General features: G+C 32.1%; 1 long non-coding RNA gene across 1 annotated transcript in view; it reads left to right on the top strand.

Annotated features, from left to right (window-relative positions):
- The first annotated feature begins 1,635 nt into the window (after positions 1–1,635).
- LOC120223930 overlaps positions 1,636–23,587 on the top strand; it is a 39,523-nt gene continuing 17,571 nt past the window's right edge. Inside the window, exons 1-2 of the long non-coding RNA XR_005526409.1 lie at positions 1,636–1,695; positions 4,493–4,604. This is a non-coding gene — a long non-coding RNA (uncharacterized LOC120223930). The remainder of the gene's footprint in view (positions 1,696–4,492; positions 4,605–23,587) is intronic.

The following is a 23,587-nucleotide window of genomic DNA, read 5'->3' as shown; positions in this document are numbered from 1 at the left end:
AACATATAGAATTTTGACAAGCACATCTAGAAAAGAGAGACACTCCACAGAGAATAATGATAGGAGCCAAACATAAAAAGATAATTCTCAATATGATTATTATTACTATTAACAATAATAGCTACATCTCATGGCTAATGTGTTCAAAACACTAAAGGATTAAAAACAGTTGAGACAAATTTGCCACTACCCTAAAATAATTAGTAAACAGCCTTACTAAAGTATATTAGGTGGGAATAATATATTATTTATAGACAGGAATAATTTAACCATCATCCAGGTAGACTATGACTAGCCCTCAAAGAAATCCCAAATATATCATATATTAGCCTATGAAGCTACAAACATATTGAATAGGTCAGTCAGTATTATCCTAATACTAATATACCCTTGGAAAGCACAGAATCTTATCTTTAATTTGTATCAGTCTTATAAACATGGTGGATTTATGACCCCTTAGGGCATAACTTAGTGTAAATGGATATTAGATAAATTTACTTGAGTATCTAATATATTGTGTTTAACTCATTAGTCCAAAATGCCATCAGGAACTGTGTAACCATCAATTAAAATAGAATTATTCTATCTATCTATCTATCTATCTATCTATCTATCTATCTATCATCTATCTATCTATCAATTGCTTATTTAGTTATTTTTGAGAGAGAGAGACAGAGGGAGAGAGAATCCCAAGCAGGCTCTGCAGTGTCAGCACAGAGCCTGATGTGGGGCTTGATCTCAAGAACCATGAGACCATGAGCTGAGACAAAATCAAGATTCAGATGTTTAACCAACTGAGCCACTGAGGTGGCATGACTCTATTTATTTATTTATTTACTTACTTATTAATTCATTAATTCATTAATTTGTTCGTTTAGAGAGGGGGAGTGAGAGAAGGTCGGAGAAAGAGGGAGAGAGAGAAAATCCCAAGCAGACTACACACTACCAGCACAGAGCCTGATGTGGGGCTCAAACTCACAAACCCATGAGATCATGACCCAAGCCTAAATCAAGAGTAGGAGGCTTAACTGATGAGCCACTTAGGACTCTATTTATTTTTAAAGAAAATCTCTTCTTCAGAAAATACAATCATTCTATTTCAGTTTGGGTGGTATATATGTTTCTAGAAATTTATCCATTTCTTCCAAATTGTCTAAAATTTGGCATATACTTTTACATAATATTCTTTTATAATTGTATTCTATCGTGTTGGTTGTGATCTCTTTCATTCGTGATTTTTTTTATTTGGCTCCTTTCTCCTTTCTTTGTGATAAGCCTGGTTAGGAGTTTATCAATTTTATTAATTCTTTCAAAAAAACAACTTAGAGTTTCATTTTTCTGTTCTAGTACTTTCTTTGTTTCTATATCATTTATTTCTGCTCTGCTCGTTAATATTTCCCTTCTCCTGCTTTCAAGTTTTAATTGCTATTTCTTTCCTAGTTCCCTTAAGTTTAGGTTGCGTGTATAAGACTTTCCTACTTCTTGATGTAGACCTATATCGCTATTTACTTCCCTCTTAAGACTACTTTTGCTGCCTTCCAGAGGTTTTGGGCTATCTTGTTCTCATTTTCATTTGCTTCCATCTTTTTTTTTTCTTTCTCCTTTAATTTCCTGGCTTACCCATTCATTCTTTAGAAGGATGTTCTTCAACCTGATCAAATCTGGTCATCAGACTGTTTTTGTCTGGCCTGTAAAGTAAGGGCGATTTTTACATTTTTAAAATGTTAAAAAAATTAAAAGAATAAGAAGATTTTGTGAGATGTGAAAATCATATGAAATTCAAGTCTGTCTACAAATAAAGTATTATTGGAACACAATATATTTATTTGTTTACATATTGCCTATGGCTGTTTTGGCAGTACAGCGGGGTTGAATAGTTGCAACAGAGAATATATGTGCTCTCATCAACTCACACTGCAGCCCAGATGACTACAAATTGCAAAGATGTAGTTATATTATTAACTACACTGCTCCAATTTTTTCCCTGAGGAGAGAGGCCCAGACAGTATTGTTTTTTGAACAACAGTGCTATGGCTGTGCTAAAAGTCAACATTACCAGGCTAAGCATTCATCACAATATTATCAGTAGGAAAGCAATGATCAAATAAATTAGAAAATTTGAAGTAGAATAGCTCATCACTGACAAATTTCTTTACAAAAAAAAGATAGGAATTGAAGGAAGGTAGTAAGGAATAAAAGTAAGAGGAGAAGAGAGAAAAGAAAACTGCAATAAGTTTCAAAGTGGGTCTCATGAATTAATTTGAGTCAGCTCCAACACACCATTGCTAATCCCATTAAAAGTTATCAGCACCTACCAGAATGCTAGAAGCTATAAATTATCTTTGAATTAGTAGGATCAAATTATGGTTGATTAGTTTTTACTTTCAAATTTCTTTTAGAGTCTGAAGAGAAAATGTTAAAATATTACCAGGGATTTCCCCCTTAAAAATAATAGTAGCAAAAAGTTTTCAAACAGTAAGTGTCTTGTTATATCATATATCAAAATGAAGTCTTTGTAATAACTGTTGTATATACTATACCTACAAGTTTAAAAAAAGTAATAGATTATAGTTAGCCATGGTTCTTTTCCCAGAAATAGATTATGTATAGTGTGAGCTTTCAAAATGTATTTGTTAATAATCTTATAGATTGGCTATAGTTGTACAGACAGTTTAGCATATTCCCTACATTCATTCAAATTTGTTTATGAGTAAAGTTCTCTTTATTGCTAAGTGTGCTGTTTACAGGGGTAAGATTTTGTTTTCATGCACAGAGAAACTGTTGCTTTCAGGCGCTAATTATAGATACTGTCAAATGTCATTCTTAGGCATTTGGTTTGAGTCACAAGTGACTAAGTATAATAGTAAAGGCAGGCAGCAATTTCAGTAATCTAATTTGATTTTAATAAAGCTAGAGACAAAGACAAAGGCAAATGAATGTATTACTTAGTTTGAAGTTCTGCACTAGTGTCTGACCTCCTTAGTTACACTATTTTGCATGGGTTGATAGACCGTTGCAGTTGAAAATAAGATTTTCTATTGCGAGAAGAATTCGGAGGTGTCTCTTGAAGAAAACTGGTTCAAAATTACAAATATAAGGTTACTAGACTCCCTACCAGTGCCTTAGATGAGCCTTGTTCAAAAAAGGGGCACGAAGCCTATGTTTCATTTGCTTCATGAGGCATTATTAGGGTTGTTAGATTTAGCAAATAAAATACATAATACCCAGTTAAAAGTTAATTTGAGATAAGCAAAGAATATTTTTAAATATGTTTCAAATATTGCATGAAAGATACTAATTCTTAAAAAATTCATAAAATTCATTAAAAAAGGTGTTGGTCATCAGAAATTCAAATTTAAATGTGCATCTGTTATTTTATCTGTTAGTCTTCTGGGATTTGGGAAATCTACTCTTTATTGGAGGGAACAGTCTGCACAGAGAAACATCTAAACAAGATCAGTGGGAGTAGGAGAGATTAGAGAAGAATTTTGTTTTGAAAGACCATTCTGCTTGCCTCCCATCTTTCTGTACATCTCAGCATTAACATCTAATATCCTTTAGACTATGTTTTCAAAGATGTTTGTATAAACAAATAACCTTGAAGAGATGGATTTCTTTTCCTGGAGCCGATGTGCTTACATTCTGGGATAGTCAAGATAATGAAAATCTCTTTCCAGAGTGGGATAAGGGATAGGCTTTGACAACATTCTCTTAGATAATATTGGTCCTTCTGAATCAAGGTTCCTCTCCTGCAACATATCCCCATTCACTAAGTACCTGTTGTTAGAATACTAAGTGAATTGTATTAGGCATACCATGCAACACCCTCTCTAAGCCTGACTCTTTAAAATTTCTCTTACTATATGTTAATTTGTTCTCCAGTAAAACCAAACTCTATGTAATGTACACATACACACAAATATTCTACTGATGTTATGAATCATTTTGGCTTTGCTGCTGTTGTTGTCACTCCTTTTATTAAACAGTCTAGAACAATAAAATGCCCATAGCTCAACAGGAACAAAAAATCAGAGTCCTGAACTCAGGGATTGAAAGCTGGGCAGATGACTTACGTTATTCTGGGTTTTATTTGCTTTTTGTGTATAAGTCCTGTGTCTCTTACTAGATAAATAGCATAAGGTCAGAGACATATTATAAATTTTTAAAGTCCCAGTACTAGCACTGTAAATTACATGTGACAAATGTTTATAGTTCAAATATTTGAATGTGCCCTTTTCCTTTACTATAATATTTGGCAACTTTGCTACAAAGTTGAAAACTTGTTTCTTACATCCCAAACCGGTTGTCTCAACCACCTCAACACATGCACAAAAACATGTATCTTGGAGGACAAATTCCCTTAACGATTTGATTGGTTTTGAATATTTTAAAAACTCTCCACTTCTAGGGAACTCTCAGCCCCACAGTCTTTTAAACAAAGGTTGGTTCCCCTGGAAGAGATGCAGAAGAGTCTTTTATCTGTCTTCCTAAGGTTCTCACAATAAAGCTCTCTGGAGCCCTGAAGAGTGCAACAGCAAGTGTCCTGTTTCAAGAAGCTCACCTGGAATAAGAATGAATCTTAAATTTCCCAAGACTTCTAAAAGGTAAACCACCTTTTGTTTGTCTCTTTTATACCTGGTCTGTTGTTAATTTAATGGTCTAAAGGAAGACACCCCCTTGCATAAGAGCAAATCAGCATCAGAGAACACAACTAACACTCCGCTCCCCAAGGCCCAATGTTTTTCACTCTACTGAGACTCTATGATTTTTATCACTTTATCAATTTGCTTACCTTTGAAGCCAGTAGTTTTAGATTTGTCTGTCACTATTATCACTACTATTACCACTGTTATTATCATGATAGAATGCATTCTTTCCCATAGCAAATATTATCATACCTTGATGACCGCTACTGCTTTCTTCAGTGGAAAAATACGAAGATACTGTTTGATCCAGCTGTTTCCAATTAGCCCTCTAGGCTGCCTCTGATTTAATAATTGACCACTGCTCAACAAACTTATCTGCTATAATGGTCACAATATTATTTTTGTTCTTTTTTAAATATTTAATTATTTTTGAGAGAGAGACATAACATGAGCAGAGGAGGGGCAGAGATAGGTAGACAAATAATTTTAAGCAGGCTTCTGGCTCTGAGCTGTCAGCACAGAGACCAATGGGGCTCAAACTCTCCAACTGTGAGATAATGACCTGAGCCAAGTCAGATACTTAACCGACTGAGCCTCCCAGGCGCCCCAGTAGTCACAATATTTTTACAACACTCTCAAACGTACTAAACTAATTTTTGTGATAATATATCATAGATTTATTTTTTCCATAGTCTTTTTGGTGCACACTTAACAACGAAGCTCAATCCAAATGCAGTTCTCAGCAGCTTTCCTATCCTGCAATCATCTCTTTAATTTAGTTGTAATTGCTAAAAACAAACAAAGAAAAAAGAATTGAGATGTTTGATTTAATTGAATTGAAAGAAAAGCTCGGGGTGCCAGGGTGGCTCAGTCAGGTAAGCATCTGACTTGGGCTCAGGTCGTGATCTTGTGGTGAGTTCGAGCCTGGTGTTAGGCTCTGTGCTGACAGCTCAGATCCTGGAGCCTGCTTCAGATTCTGTGTCTCCCTCTCTCTCTGCCCCTCTCCTGCTCATATCTCCCTCTCTCTCTCAAAAGGAAATAAACATTAAAAATAAATTTAAAAGTAAAGCTCAAAACTGGACACAAAGGTAGAACTCGATTTGACCTATGTGGCCACATATTGCTTTCTACAGTGTAGTTGATTTTGCTTGTTATATCCACCCAAGATTCATTCTGTCATGTTACTGTAAGGGATCATGAATTATGTCATAGAACTCACAAATTGAGCAGGAATGCCCAGGGATCTTCTCCCACATGTGCCAGAAAAGTTAAATAGATAGGTAAGTAACTGAGTGAGGAATTATATAAATGGTTCCACTTAGGATTGCAACTCTGCTTGTACATGCATGAGGAAGAGTCATTAGCTCACAGAGTTGAGATAGGAAATAAAATGTGGAGTGAAATTTGCAGAAGGCCAGTATTTCTAATGCTTAGCAAGGAAAACAAATTCACAAGTGAAAAAAAATTTCTCATTTATTTTACTTTAAAATAAGAGCAATGCATGATTTCTGAAAAATCATCATATGGGTCTTTAATTTCACCTCATGCTGATTTATAGTATAATTTATTCCTTAATTTTAAGTCATATTTTTCCTTCAGTGTTTTAGAATTGTGGTGCATGGAAACAGAGTAACATGTGGTGCCTCTGGGATAATCATTCACTTGTAGTTATTTTTAAAATCAGGTGTCAATTATTTTTATTACTATATAATTAATATTATAAAATTATATAACTGTATAATTATAAAATTAAATGATGCAGATTAATACAGTTTTCTGCTCTGAAAAATGTTCTTTTCAACTTTCAGGTTCATGCCAGATGGAAAGGGTTACATGTCTCTTAACAGTTTTAAGTATTTATATGTGTTCCAATTATTTCAAAAATTTCTGGTAGAAACATGGTCACTTAGTTCAGCATCTTTCTCCTTATTCTCTTAGAAATTATTTAAAAAGCAACAAAAAGAACAAGGAAAGCAACAACTAAGAAACCCTGATAAGTCAATTTATAAAAAAACAAGAAGATATATAAAACCTTCAGATTCCAAAATAAGCATAATGGTTACTAAAAACAATAAATCTGGTTCAAAGTCTTGAGGAAAGAAGTGAAATAAAGAAGCACAGAGAGGGGTAAGAGAGCTCAGTTGCACCACATCGTACAAAGTACCAGGAAATAAATACTTTCTGAAAGTGAAGCCCTCACTTATAGTACAAAACATGTCTGTCATTTGAAATAATGAATGCAGAAACCAGAATGGGCAGGACCAATGCTAAAGTATTTTGCATCAAAATTACTTCTGAAAAGCAAAATTTCGGACCTTCTCAAAGAATCACACAGTAAATGTAAGTCTACCTGTGGAAGCAAGGCCACCGTGTCCTCCATAGTATGACACACAGGTGAAAACACAGAAACCTCTTGAAAATTACTAATTTGTGAAAAATGTTCTTAGTTAATCATGAGTTAAAGAAAGTAACATGGATATAATCAACAAAAGTATTATGAGAAAAACTATATGAAAGTGAACAAGCATCAAATCTTATCATCAGATGAAGAACATTTACTAGAAAGCTGTTGCCAAGGAATAAATTAAAATAATCAAATGTTTATAATTAAGTAAAAAACTAAACAAAACACATGAAACTCAATGAAATCCTTACTTGTGTAACAAAAAAAAACATAATTAGAAACATTATACTCATAGAAGATAAGGTAATAAGAATAAACAGAAAAAAATATATGAAACACTCAATAAAGATGGAATGGGAGGTCACTAACCTAAACACTGAACTTGAAGGAGCCCAAGGGAAAAAATAATAGTACAAGGAACATTGGTAAAGCCATAACCAAAAGCATTTTCATAAATAAAAAATAAAGAGTAAAAATAGTATAAGAAACTGTCCAACTGAAGAAGATAAAACATACATGTATAATAAATTAAGCAAACAAAATGAAACACTATAAAAAGAGAAACTACTAATATACATTATAGAAAATTAAAAAAAATATACAAACAAAAGCTGATCCTTGAAAGATACATATAATATGTAATATGATGTCATAATCTGCTAGCCACTCTAATGAGTGAAGCAAGCTCAAAAACACAAATGATTAGGTGAATATAATCACCAATAAGAAGTTTTAGGGGCGTCTGGGTGGCTTAGTTGGTTAAGCGTCCAACTTTCGCTTAGGTCATGATCTCGCGGTTCGTGGGTTCGAGCCCCGCGTCGGGCTCTGTGCTGACTGCCAGCTCAGAGCCTGGAGCCTATTTCAGAGTCTGTGTCTCCCTCTCTCTCTGACCCTCCCCTGCTCACGCTGTCTCTCTCTCTCTCCTAGAAATAAATAAAACATTTAAAAAAAAAAAAATCTCAGTGTGGTTTTGATTTGTAGTTCCCTGATGAGGAGGGATGCTGAGCATCGTTTCATGTGTCTGTTGGCCATCTGGATGTCCTCTTTGGAGAAGTGTCTCTTCATATCTTCTGCCCATTTCTTCACTGGGTTGTTTGTTTTTCGGGTGTGGAGTTTGGTGAGTTCCTTATAGATTCTGGATATGAACCCTTTATCTGACATGTCATTTGAAACTATCTTTTCCCATTCCGTTGGTTGCCTATTAGTTTTGTTTTCTTAGTCCAAGTTCCCTAAAAGTAGGCCCTAAGGAAAAACACTTGTCTGCAGTAATTTATTTGGGGGAGCAGGAATAAAAGGGCAGGGGAATTCAACAGAGATGGGGAAAAATTCAGTACAAAGAAGTGATAAAGAGTTTGCATTTCTGTGGGTGAATAGTTTTCCATTCTGTCTGTGTCTTATAAGCCGTTTTATGGAAATTATTTCATAACTGTCCACCCAGGGAAGAAAGGAGGGAAGCATTTACCCATCAGTCCTTGATCATCCACTCACCAAGGGTGTTAACATCTCCATGGAGATTAAATGCTCTTCCTTTTTAGCTGTGAGTGCATCCATGTATGTAGAGTGGAGTCCCTTAGGATCCCATTTTTATTTCAAGCAGCCCCAAAGGGAAAGGCCTGGTCATACCAAAACATGCTCAATTTTACTTGCACTAAACTAGACAAAGTTAACATAGAATTGGTCACCACTCAATTAACTGAAGTAAATGGTAGGGCAAGAGGATTTTGAAATACTATACAAATGTTTTGTTTTCTTTTCCTGAAACAAGGGATGTTTCCAAAGTAAATTCAAGTTTCAACCTCCCTACGAATAAATAAAGACTTTAGGGCATAATTTAAGTGAAATTCACAGGCAAATGTTTATTCCATTCCTACCAACCACTCTTCACATCTCTTCATGTCTCACCATCTATAAGCATATATGAATATTTGAAATCTCTTTCACACCAATGATATGAGCATCTGAAATCAAGGCAGTGATTTGATCAAGAATATATGTGTCTCCTGATCTTAGTAAAAAATAAAAAAAAATAAAAACACTTGATTCTACTTAATAATACACACTTGTGGACAATTAGTACCTTAGCTAATTCAGAGGGTTTGAGGTATTCTTGTGTAACCATTCCTACTTTCATACTATTTTCTGGAGAACAGAGCTGAATGAAATGCTTCTCAATCACCTTCAGCATTCTCAATTATTATTATGACCATTCAGAGTTAACAATATACTCATTTTTAAATCTAGCAGTGCAAAATTTAACTTTCACTAAATTGTGAAATTTTTCATATCATAATGGGAGTATCTTAGGTCAAAGAACTTTAGAATCCTGGAATTCTAGAAATATGATATAAGATTGTTTTGAAGTCTCACAGTGTTTACCTATCCTACTTTACTTTTTATTTTTTCTTTTTTAGATTTGTTAGACTTGAGCTTGAGGTTTACACTAATTGTGCTCTTGATATAGAAATTTAAATGATTAGAGGTGGGAGAATGCTAAAGTCATGTTCACGATTCTATATTTCTCATTTAAAAATCACATTCTTGCTTCAATGTATCTTTCAGTTTAAATTCAAAACTTGAATAATTGAAACTGAAGTTTTTGTTCAATAGTGCCACCCCCATCCTCCTGCCAACAGATCAGTAAAACTTTTATTCTACTTCTGTTAAGTTCTATTCTGATTGAGGAGGCTGGTATTGCTCATCTAAGCACAGAGCTTTTGACATTTAAAGTAATTGGAGCAAATGAATGTGATTTTTTCCAAATGTTTCATGTATATTATCTTTACTTTAAAACCCGAACTGCTTATCCAATGAGGAGGTTCAATCTTTTATGAATATCAGTGAAAAAATACAGTTGAGTATTAGCAGGTAGAGAATGAAAATAAAATTGACTGAAATTTACCTATCTTTGAATTACCTCCTTTGAATTTACCCCCTTTGAATTACCTTAATAAGTGGCAGTTAAATTTTAGGCCCTGATAAAATTTTTGTCTATTTTTTCCCGTCAGCTATTTTATCTGAGCAATTAACTCAAAACACATGAAACAGTGACAGATTTATCACAGTGTAACTGAATATTTGCCTCAGTGTGTATGAGTATGTGTTTTCAAGGTTAAACCAGGAGAAGTCCCTGGAAAATGAGCTTTAAGAGACAAGGATATTCAGAGGTTCATAGAAGTACATGGGATTTGAGGTGAGAAAGAAAACCCACAGACCATAAATTTTATATAAGCATATCCTTCTTGGTCTTATTCACCACTATATATAGGGCCTGAAACAATATAAGTGTGATAGGTGTTGTGCACATTTTATTAATAAATGAATTATTTCCTCCTGTGAATGAATATCCTATTATTCATTCATTAATTCATTGATTCACAACATACATACTGAGATGCTTTTATAACTTCGCTACTGAAGGATACCCTGGGAATACAAAGATGAAAAAAATTCTCTAGACTCCGTTGTCAATAATCTCAGTTTCAAGAACAGATTGGTATATACATTAACTATTATGAAAATGGTAATAGAATTCTATCCAAGAAGTCACTCTCCAAGTTTCTTGAATGTAATCAGGTGAGGAATTAATGAAGAGAAAATGCTTGAAATGTGTTATTGTATTGAAGTTATAAATACATTTATTCTACCAGGGCATTGGTAAAAATAGTAAAATAGTAGAATGAGAAGAGGTAGGATGTTGTGAGGATTATTAGAGATTCCAACCACCTAATGATCTTGGCAATAAGAAGAAACTCCTGAAAAGAAAATGTAGACCAGTTAATCAGTTCATCAACCTTCTAGTACTGATGTTAACAAATGATCCTATCAATGTAATATTATGAGAGTGTCATGAACTTGGAGCAAATGGTTAATTCATAGAAATATTAGGCATTTTTTTACTAACTAAACTTTTCAATATATTTCACCAATGAAGTTCACTGTATTCTGGTATAAGTGTTACTGAAATTCAATTGTTTACTTTTAAAAATATTCTGTTGAAAAATATTCATTATTTTAATGCTATATATGTCAGGTTAAAGTAATGTGTAGGGGAACTACAATTATTAAGATATATTTTATAAAACATAAAAGAGTCCACAGGTTCCTCAGAGCTTTAAAAGGGCAATAAGGGTTGAATATGTGCAGGCTTATTACTAGTAAAATTTATTGTAAATCATATTATTCAGTTAAATTCATAATGACAAGAGAAAAGAATATAAACTTGACTTATTCCTTTACTTTTCTTTTATAGTTCACACTCCATATCGTTCTTTTTGCTTTATTATACCAATTTTGAAATTTCCAGTCTTTGCATTGTTTTCTTTCCTCCTTTTTGTTGTATGCTATAAGCAACTTTAAAAAATCTGATTCTCCTATTGCATTTTCTAACTCATTTACTTTTTGCTTAATCCTTTATTATTTTAATATAACGCTTCTTTAATTAATTCTTTAACTTAAATTAAAATCATAGAGGGACTTTTTTTAGAAAGGCTAGTTTACATTACTTTATTGCTTGTTTTCTCATTAATATATGCATTATTATATAAACTAACAATTTAAGCTTTTACGTTATATCCCAATTATATATATGGCTAAGTGTTTCATTTGGCAGGAACTCTTCCACATTAACTACCCATTTAATAGCTGATAACTAAGGCACATAAAGATTAAGTAACTTCTCAAGGGGGTAACTGCCCAAGGAAGCAGCAGTAGAATTTGAACTCAGGCATCTGAAGTTCCAGAACCTAAATCTATTAACCACTATGTTCTGAAAATACATTTAAAAATGAGGAGAAATATAAGCATTATTTTATAAAAACTCATGCTAAGAGGAATCTATTCTCTGTTTCTTTTTTTGCATTACTTACATATAAAATACTTCATCTTTTTAGTCATCAACTATTTTTCTTTGAATCTTGGTACTATAATTCATACTTGCCTTAGATTCAAAAATAAGTAAATACTGACACACAGGTGGCCATGCTTCCTGATGAAGGGCAGAATGACTTTACTGAGTGTAATTGTTGAGTTTTGTGAGATTAAGATCAGTAATATGAAAAATCCACTGGGATCAGAAGATGGTTTGGTGCTCTAGGCCAACATTTATAGTAAATGAACAGTCAACAAGATAAATACAAATGTCAGGGGCTGGGCTAAACTAGGAGTAAGAATTTTTTTAGTTAAATGGGCAGTTATCAGGGTATTCTTTCCTTACTAAAATAAAGAGAAAGAATATATTTAACTAGAATAAAGTACCATAAATTATCAGTGCAAACTTAATGTCCTACTAGGACATTATGTTCTGTCTAAAAAAATAACTCCTCTATCGATATGTTTTTAAATGTTTATGTATTTATTTTGAGAAAGAGAGCACTGGGGAGGGCAAGAGAAAGAGGGAGAGAGAGGATCCCAAGCTGTCTCCATGCTGATCGTGTAGACCCTGACACCCAGGGCTTAATTCCACCAACTGCAAGATCATGACTTGAACCCAAATCAAAAGTCAGAAACTTAATTGACTGAACCACTGAGACGCCCCTCTTCTATCATATTTTAAGTCAAAACCATCAATGGAAACTGTCAACAAAATGAAAAGACAACCTTTTGAATGAGAGAACATATTTGCAATATATCCAATATGTCCAATAAAGGGTTAATATCCAAAATATATAAAGAACTTATACAACTCAGCACCAAAAAAACTCCACAAACAATCTGATTAAAAAATGGGCAGAGGACCTGAATACACATTTTTCCAAAGAAAACAAACAGGCAAACAAACAAATAAATAAAATTGGTATATGTCACCTCATGGTTCATGGGTTTGAACTCTGCATCGGTCTCCATGCTAACAGCTCAGAGCCTGGAGCCTGCTTTGGATTCTGTATTTCCCTTTCTTTTTGTTCTTCTCCACTCATGCTCTGTCTCTCTCTCTCTCTCAAAAATAAATAAGCATTAAAAAAATAAACAATGAAATATCACCTCATACCAATTAGAATGGATAAAATCAAAATGACAAGAAATAACAAGTGTTAGTGAGGATGTGGAGAAAAAGGAACACTTGTGCACTATTGATAGGAGTGTAAATTGGTATAGTCATTGTGGAAAACAGTATGGAGGTTCCTCAAAAAATTCAAAACAGAAGTACTATATAATCCAATAATTCCGCTAGTGGGTATTTGTCCAATGCAAACAAAAACACTAATTTGGAAAGATATATGCACCTGTGTACTTATTACAGCATTATTTATAATAGGCAAGATATGGAAACAACCTGAGTGTCCATCAAGAGACAAATAGATAAGAAAATGTGGGGCACACACAAATATAAATATTATATATATATATATATATATATATATATATATATATATATAATGAAATATTACACAGCCATGAAAAAGGAGATCATAACATTTGAAGTAACATGAATGGGCTTAAAAGGTATAATTCTAAGTGAAATAAGTCAAACTGATAAAGCCACATGCCATATTATTCTGCTTACATGTGGAATCTAAAAAAAATAATAAACAAACAAAAAGCAGAATCACTCCTATAAATACAGAAAACAAACTAATGGTTGCCAGAGGGTAGTCCAGAACAGGGTGGTTAAAATGGACGAAGAGAAAAGGAAGATACAGGATTCTTGTTGTGGAATGAATATGTCACAGGATTAAAAGCACAGCATAAGGAACATGGTCAATGAGACTGTAATATTGATGTAGCTACACTTGTGGTGAACATAGTGTAAAGTATAAACTTATGAAATCACTAAGTTTTATAGCTATAACTAATGTAAGATTGTGTGTCAACTATACTCAATGAAAAAAATAAAATAGATTAAAAATAATAGTGATCTTTGCTACCATCAGAAATAGTCAATTTTTAGCTACTTTTGATCACCCATATATACCTACTCATGGCTAAGAAGTATTTAATCAGATATAATGTGATGGCAGTATTTACCCAGGTAACAAAGAACTATATAAGAACTTCTTGTGTAGTTATTCTCTAAAACACACATCACCTTTTTCTTTTATCAAGTGTGTTTTTAAAATCACTATAGTAATGCATGCATATTCTGCTTAGACAAAATTGAAATTTTAACTATACACTAATAATTTTGGAGAAGTAAAATTTTAATCTGCTATGCTTTAAGAAGTTGTCCATTCACAAGAGTCACAGTTAACTCTGATGTACATATGAGATATATACATATCTTATATATACAAGTATATATATAAATAATTATACATATATAATTTGTTTTATATTACTTTAAGAATATTCAATATGCTTTCTATGTGTATATACTTGAGGGTTCACCTTGGAGAAATTTTAAAATTGAATGCAAATTTGAGATTTTAGGACAAAGTTCTAGATGAAATGGTAAAATTAGTACAAAATAAACCAATAGTTGAAAGGAGAACATTGAGTGGATATAGCTAATAGATTACAGGTCAAGATAATACCCCTAGGATTTTAACTTGTTGGTTGTCATCTTTGACCAAGGGAAAACTAACATATTTTTCACTTTCAGTAAACAGATTTACTGATTTGTCTTATTTTTCAATTGTCACAGGCACTATGAGGTTTGTTTAACAATAAACCTTTCCTAAATTTTAAAGTGAACTTTTGAAAATGTGTCTTACAAAATGAGGTGTATATGACCACTTACTGGTACAGAAATCAAATTTACTTGATTTTCTGTTTGCATTCATCAATCAAAGAGAAATTGAAGAAATGCTTCATAGGGATAAAATCTATTTATATTTTGAGTAGTTTGGCAATGATGGTTATAAATGAAATGAAAATGTCTGGGAAACTTAAAGATATAGACTTTAGGGATTTTTCTTTTCAAAAGGATGTAAAACAAATTTATAGCTTGTAGAAAAATATAACATATTTAGAGCAATGGCAGACCATTGAAATAAATCATTATTGAATACATTTGTTGAAAAATTTTAGTAGTTGATTATTTATTTCCTCTATATGGTAAACTTTGATTTACTTCCTAAAATGATCTAAACAGTGAGAAAGAAATACAACATATTATAATATTCTAGTAATATTTATCATCTTCATAATATCAGGTATTAAAAAGTGATCGGATAACTTACATGTCCAAGTATGAAGTTAAATTTGTAAGTATAATTCTTCTAGTTAAACTTATATTGAATTTCAATGAATATTTCATATTTTGACAGTATTTTTCCTATAATATATGAAAAGTTGAAATTAAAATATTTATTCTAAAATAACTAGAATAATACATAGCTCATTGAATTGATACAAAATAGCATCTTAAAATTTTCCCCCATGGACTTCTTTGTTCTGTTACATCCTTTTTTTTTTTTAAATTTTTGGAGGACTATTATTAAAACATTTCAGTTTCACCATAAAATTATGTAATTAATTTTACTGGAAAGAGTGAAATATCAAGCAAATGGTTTTTAATTGGGAGACTGAGTTTTAAAAACTCAAATAATTTTTAAAGTGATATATTGCTTTATTTTCTTGACATCTTAACTCAGTAAAGGGCCTATTAGACACTTCCTTTAAAAAACCTTACCATCATTGGGGCACCTGGGTGGCTCAGGTCATGATCTCACAGATATAAGATGGTCAGAAGATCGAGACACAAGTTGGGTTCTGCACATAGCTTGGAGTCTGCTTAAGACTCTCTCCCTCCCACTCCCTCCACCCCTTCCCTGTTTGCATGAGCACATGAGCGCTCTCTCTTTCTAAAAAATAAATAAATAAAAATTAATCCTTCTATAATTAACTTGAAATTTTAATATTTCTTATATTTTTTAATTCAGTGGAAAATCATTTAATGAAGGCTGGACTTCAAATGTAGTATGATCCCAAAGCAAATCACTCTGCAAGTCTTTAAATGCAAAAATGCCTTGGATACATTCTTAAGTGATGATTAATATATTTGGATACTGTTCACATAATGGACATTTGTAAATTTGGGTCATGATAAGATACAAAAAAAAAACGAAAAATTCTTTGACATCTCACTTTCACTTATGAGAAATTTCGCATCAGAAACACTATAAAATCAATCACTAAAATAAAATTAACATTTTAATAAGTTTTTTTACCAAATTAAAGGATCAAATAAAAAGAGCAACTTTATGGAAGGTAGATTTAGAAATCTAACATTTATTAAGCATATTCAATATGTTTGGTATTATTTTAAAGGGCTTTGGGCATATATATTTATCTTTTAATTTTCATATTGATTCCATTAAATTGGTAATAGCATTATCTTCTGGTTATAGATAACATGACTGAGGCACAGAGACTTTAAGAAACTTGTCAGAGTTTGCCCAGATAATAGGTATCAGAGTCAGATTTCGAATCCAGGCAACTTGGTTTAAGTACTTTTGTGTATATTATAAAACCCAGCAGATATAAAATTCTTTAGCAAAAAACGGCTAGTGACTGGAGGGGAGGAGAAAAGGGAAGTAATCTCAGAAGTGAATGTAATATTTTTGTCAGATTAAAAAGATAATATTAGCATGAATAAAAGATAAAAATCTTTATCAGGAGTATACAAGCCAATTATTAACACTCTAAGCACTGGAACACAATTATCTGCAAAACTATATTATTTCTGAGTAATATAAATATAACATGTTAACTTATATGTTGGGGAACATATTAACTCCAATTTGATACAGTGACCAATAATAGTTGCCCTTAAAGTGACCCTTAAAGCATAAATGACTCATCTACTTCCTTTTCCTGGATACTACATATTTTATTTAGTCCTTGGAGAGAACAAGAAAACACATCTAACAAGCAGAGGGAGAAAATCTATTTGATGTCACGCATTATGCTCTTTTGACAAATGAGTATTATAAACTAAAGGATTTACTTTTCTCTAGATATGTATTTAATATAGATTCAGCCTTCTCTCTTTTTCTATTTTACTTTATTATGTTTTGGAAACTCAAACTACTCACGAGAATTCTAAATCTCTCCTGTCTTTCTTTGCATTAGCACTAAATCCTTTATCTCTGTGTGTCTATAAAATATTGCTGATTTCATCATTTCAATAAATTAAGAATTTATAGTAATTTTCAGTGTATTACAATCAATTCCGGGTTTCTCAGGTAGGAATTAAAGGCTTTCTAAACAGTCAAAATCAATCTACATTCCCTGATCAGATACTGCTATTGAGTGTTATAAAGTTGAATTGCTTCAAGTGGTCCTACAAAATATTATGTTGCTATTAAAACATACTTAAAACCCAATTGCTATACATACATATATATTATATACAGACATACACAAGCATGTGTATAAAAGAAAATGTCAAGATTATGTTTTATCTATTTTGTGATAGATAAAACAACTTTTATCTATCATTTTATCTAACTTTTTCTTTATCTTTTTCTATCTAACTTTTAATATATATATATTTTTTAATGTTTTATTTATTTCTAGGAGAGAGAGAGGCAGCGTGAGGAGGGGAGGGTCAGAGAGAGAGGGAGTCACAGACTGAAACAGGCTCCAGGCTCTGAGCTGGCAGTCAGCACAGAGCCCGACGCGGGGCTCGAACCCACGAACCGCGAGATCATGACCTAAGCGAAAGTCGGACGCTTAACCGACTAAGCCACCCAGGCGCCCCTATCTAACTTTTAAAGAATGAATTACCTGATGTTGATATCAAAACATAGTATATTAATAAATACAATTATTATATAAGCAATAAATATAATCAATATTTTAATATAATCAATATTTATTAAATATTGATTATAAAATATTACTAGAATGATGTATTAACTTTGTCTAGTAGATATTAAGAATCCATTTAACAGTTGTTGAGTAAACAAATGAGAACATCAATGAATATGAAAAGTATATATTTTTAAACTTGCATTCCTAAAAAAATGTAGCATCTCATTCCTTCAAAAATCAATTGTGAAATTATAACAGATTACAGTTTTAAGTTATATAGTAAAATAGCAAAAATGAGGATGAGTAAACTAGGCATTTGATCCTAAGGAACTTTTATACTGAGATGATATATTTGATAAAATAATGATTTACATGGTGTTTGTAATTGTTTATAAACTATTTCTTCATGGATCATATTTAGATGAAATTTATTTACTACTATGGGTAAAGTGAATTGTATTTGGCAATATCACAATACATACAGTGTATTTTATCTGTTCAAAAATTTTATTTTATACATTTGCTATTACTGAAGTTTCAAGTTCAGTTTCAAGTTTCAAAAACTAGGACAAGGAATAGACAATCTTTTAAAGAAATCTCTAGGGCATAACCTTTCTTAACTGCATGCTTTGATTCTTGTAATCAGGGACACAACTGAATCAGCACATGCTGACAACTATGCTTACACAGGCTTCATAGACACTGTCCAGAACTACATTGGGAGAGTAATTCTGACATAAGAGATGTAGGCTTTTCCTTTAACTAGTTTCTTCCATGTTTGTCCATTTTGCCTATCTTGTTTGATCATTAGTCTTTGTTCAAGGATGCTAGATAATCAATGAAAGCAGAAGAGCCAGAAGCTCATAGCCCATAGTTAGTCAAGAAAAATACTGTATCCCACAGCACAAGCACAAATTGACATTTCAAATAGCCTCTCTTAAATTGCTCACTGGAAAAATAATCATTATCAGTGATAGAAATGGACTTTATATTGTAAGTACTTAATAATTGTTTATACATAGTGAAAGTAGACGTCACCATAAGAGGTCCAAAGAAATGAAATTTCTCTCTGTGACTTGAACTAAACACTTGGAAATAATTTAATTTGTCGATTATAATGGCTCTTCTGACTAGAATAATTTGTCATTTCAAAAGAATTTCACATATAAAATATATGTAAATAAACATAAGTATAGCTTTTGTATTCTCTTTCCTCATTTTTCTTGTTTTTGACTTTTGTATAAATAGAAACATGCATTATTCACCTTTTGTGTTTGGCTACTTCTGTGCAACATTTCTTCATATGAAAGATTTGCTCTTACTGATACAGTGGTGGTTCATTTATAACTTTCTCCATTCTGTTGTTGATGTACATTTTGATTGCAGTCGGAACTATAACAAATAATGACACTTTGAGATGTGTATGTTATCAGTGAACATATGTACACATTTCTGTTTAGCTCATACCTAGAAATGAAATCCTGGTTCATGGGCCACCTATACTTTAACATTTAGTAAACATTGCAAAATAGTTTCCCAATGTAGTTGCAACAGTTACCACCACCTTAAGGAAGTTAAGAAAATTCTAGTATTTCATATCCTCACTACAACTTGGGACTGTTTAGTCTTTAGAATTTTATCAATTATGGAATGGTATAAATCATAATGTATAGGGTATTTTACATTCTTCATACAATGATGAGAATGATTTCTTTTATATATATGTGTATATATATATATATATACATATATATATGTCATTGTATGCCTTTAGTTTTGAAGATTACTGCTCAATATTTTGCTCACTAAATTTTTTTCTTGATACTTTTGTGTAACTTACTGAGAAATGGTACAAATGCTCTACTATCATAGTGTTTCACTATCATATTCATTTTCCTTTTAATTTTGTTGTTTTTGCTTTTTATATGTTTTGGGTTATTAGGAGCTGTATCTTTCTGGCAATATCTCCATTCAGGAAATGCCCTTCCTTTCTACAGTATCCATTTTTAATTTGTGAATCTGTTGTCTATTATCGATATATAACATCATCTTTCTGTTAGTGTTTTGTAGCATATATTTTTTCAGCCCTTAATGTATATTTTTTGCTGTTGTTTTGCTTTTTGTTTTGTTTTTATCTAGTCTATTAGTGCTTGACTTAGTTCATCACTACTTGACATAGTAGTTCATCATTTTTTTGAAATTAAGATAGCTTTTATTGTGATGTCATACCTTTATCAAATGTGTTAATAGATTTATGCTTCACATTGATCATTATTAAAATATAATTTGAAAACATTGTAATCTGATATATTTTCTTTAATTATCTATATTTTATATTATGTTTTCAAAAACATTGTTCTCAGAAGTCCAACATTTCACTAAACTGCTTAATATATGCTCCAAAACACCCCAAATGCTCAGCTAATCTCACTGAATTTCCTTCCCCTGAACATAGGCCCATAATCCTTCACTATTTTGTTAGTTCTCTGCTGCCTTCAATTCTTATCTGCTTCTATGCCCCACTCCCCAAGACTCAATGGTTATTTTCGGTGCAGAGATTGATATGACTTACTTTGTCCAATATTATCAGAAGCTAAATCATTCCATTTTATTTTCATATTGGTTACTGATCATACAAGGGTGAGTCCTTGATTTCTGAAACACCTATCTCCCTGAATTCACTCACCATTTTCAAAAATTTTAAAGTGACTCTTTTGGCCTTTCCAGGGACAGAATTACATGATATGTAAATGATAATATTTCCTTCCCATTCTTATTATATATTTCATGCTTTTCGTATATATAGTTGCTTTGACTAGTAATTTTTGAACAACCGTTAAAATGATAATGGTGATAATGAGATCACTGAATTTTTCTGGACAATAATATAAATGTTTCTTACATCATCAATTTTTATGATTCTGATTTTTAATATTAATACAATATCAATCTATTTTAATTTCTTTTTCATTATTTATAATCAGAAATAGATGAAAACATTTATCATTTATTTTTAACATCTCTGATGACAATTTTTATTCACTTATAACATTGTTAATATATAACTTATTTTTCTACTATTACATTACCTTTGTATTCTTTCATTGAACCATTTTGGCCATATTTTATCGTTCTTGAAATATGATGAAATCTTGTTAGTATTTTTTTTCATATTTCTGCATTCACTTATGAGCGAGGTTATTTGGCAGATTTGTTCTAGTTTTTAAATTAGTTTGATAACAATCTGGTTACATTTTTATCAATAAAATCATAAAACACATATACAATCTTTCATACTTTTTTGATTACTTCCATTTTTTTTTAGTGTTTCAAATTTTTACTTAAGTTCTAGTTAACATACAGCGTAATATTAGTTTCAGGAACAGAATCCAGTAATTCATCACTTACATACAGTATCCACGGTTCATCACAACAAGGGCCCTCCCTAATATCCATCACCCATTTAGCCCATTACCCCCATCATCCCCCTCAAGCAACCCTCAGTTTGTTCTTTATAGTTGAGTTTTCTTACGGTTTTCCTCCTTCTCTTTTTTTCTCCCTATGTTCATCTGTTTTGTTTTGTTTTTAATTCCACATATGAGTGAAATCATATTGTATTTGTCTTTCTCTGACTAACTTATTTCGCTTAGCATAATACACTCTAGCTCTATCCATGACATTGCAAATGGCAAGATTTCATTCTTTTTGATGGCTGAGTAACATTCTATATACATATTTCTTTATCAATTCATCGGTTGATCACCATTTGGGCTCTTTTCATAATTTGGATATTGTAAATAATGCTGCTATAAACATTGGGGTGCAAGTGACCCTTAGAATCAGTAGTTTTGCATCCTTTGAGTAAATACCTAGTAGTAGGTATACCTTACCCATAGTAATTGGGTGATGGAGTAACTCTATTTTTAATTGTTGGGGAACCTAAATACTTTTTCCAGAGTGGCTACTCCAGTCTGTATTCCTACCAACAATGTAAGATTGTTCCCCTTTCTCCACATCCTCGCAGACATCTAGTATGTTCTGTGTTGTTAATTTTATCCATTATGAAAGGTATGAGGTTGTATCTCATCCTAGTTTTTATTTGTATTTCACTGATGATGAGTGATGTTGAACATCTTTCATGTGTCTGTCAGCCATCTGTATGTCTTCTTTGGAAAATGCCTATTCATGTCTTTTGGCCCTTTCTTAATTGGATTCTTTGTTTAATGGGTGTTGTGTTTGATAAGTTCTTCATAGATTTTGGATACCAACCTTTATCAGATATGTCATTTGCAAGTATCTTCTCTCATTCCATAGACTGCCTTTTAGTTTTGTTTATATTTTCCCTTTCTTGCATGAAATATTTTTATCTTGATGAAGTCATAATAGTTCATTTTTGCTTTTGTTTCCCTTGCCTTAGGAGACATGTCTAGTAAGAAGTTGACATAACTGATGTCAAAGATGTGGCTGCCTGTGTTCTTCTTTATGATTTTGATGGTTTCCTGTCTTGCATTTAGGTCGTCATCCATTTTGAGTTTATTTTTGTGAATGGTATAAGAAAGTGGTCCAGTTTCATTCTACTGCATGTTGCTTTCCAGTTTTTCCAGCACTATTTGGTAAATAGACTGTCTTTTTCCAACTGGATACTTTGTCCTGCTTTGTCGAAGATTACTTGGCCATATAATTGTGGGTCCATTTCTGGATTCTCTATTCTATTCCATTGGTCTACGTGTCTGTTTTTGTGACAATAGCATACTGTCTTCATGGTTACAGATTTGTAATATAGCTGAAAGTCTAGATTTGTGATGTCTTAGTTTTGGTTTTCTTTTTCAATATTACTTTGGCTTTTAGGGGTCTTTTGTGGTTCCACACAAAGTTCAAGATTGTTTGTTTTGACTCTGTGAAGAATGTTGGTGTTATTTTGATAGGGATAGCATTGTTTTGGGTAGTAGAGACATTTTAACTATATTTCCTCCTCTAATCCATGAGCATGAAATGTTTTTCCATTTATTAGTATCGTCTTCAGTTTCTTTCACCAGCATTTTACAGTTCTCAGAGTACGAATCTCTTACCCTTTTGGTTAGGCTTATTGCTAAGTATCTTATGGGTTTTGATGCAATTATATATGGAATAGTTTCCTTGATTTGTCTTTCATTTGTTTTATTATTCATGATTATTATTATTCAAATGCAACAGGTGTCTGTATGTTGATTTTTTAAACTCTGAATTTACTGAATACAATAATTCTAATAATTTTTTCTGGAGTCTTTTGGGTTTTATACATAGAATATAATGATGTCTCCTAATAGTGAACGTTGGACTTCTTTCTTGCTTATTTGGATACCTTTTCTTTCTTTTTGAGGCTTGGACTTCTGGTTCTATGTTAAATAACAATGGTTAAAAAAAAAATGGACATTGTTGCCTTGTTTCTGCTATAGAAGAAAAGCTTTGTTCCCCCACCACCCCATTGAGAATGATATTAGCTGTCAGTTTCAATATAAGGACTTATGATGTTGAAGTATGTTTCTTCTATTCCTACTTTATTGAGGATTTTTATCAAGAATGGAAGCTGTACTTTATAGTACTTTTTCTGCATCTATTAAAATGATCATATTGTTGTTATTCTTTCTTTTTTGAATGCAGTGTATCACATTGATTGATTGCAAATATTGAGCCAGTCTCTCAGCCAAGGAATAAATTTGATTATGGTGAATGATTCTTGTAATGTACTGTTGGATTTGATTTGCTAGTATCATATAGAGAATTTTGCATCCATGCTCATCAGGGATATTGGCCTATAACACTCCTTTTTAGTAGAGTTTCCATCCGGTTTTAGAGTCAAGTAATA

Source organism: Hyaena hyaena, unplaced genomic scaffold (genome assembly GCF_003009895.1).
Source record: "Hyaena hyaena isolate Hyena2069 unplaced genomic scaffold, ASM300989v1 scaffold_1069, whole genome shotgun sequence".
Lineage (NCBI taxonomy): Eukaryota > Metazoa > Chordata > Mammalia > Carnivora > Hyaenidae > Hyaena > Hyaena hyaena.
The sequence above is the reverse complement of the archived record's forward strand: the minus strand, read 5'-3'. Positions and strand labels throughout refer to the sequence as shown.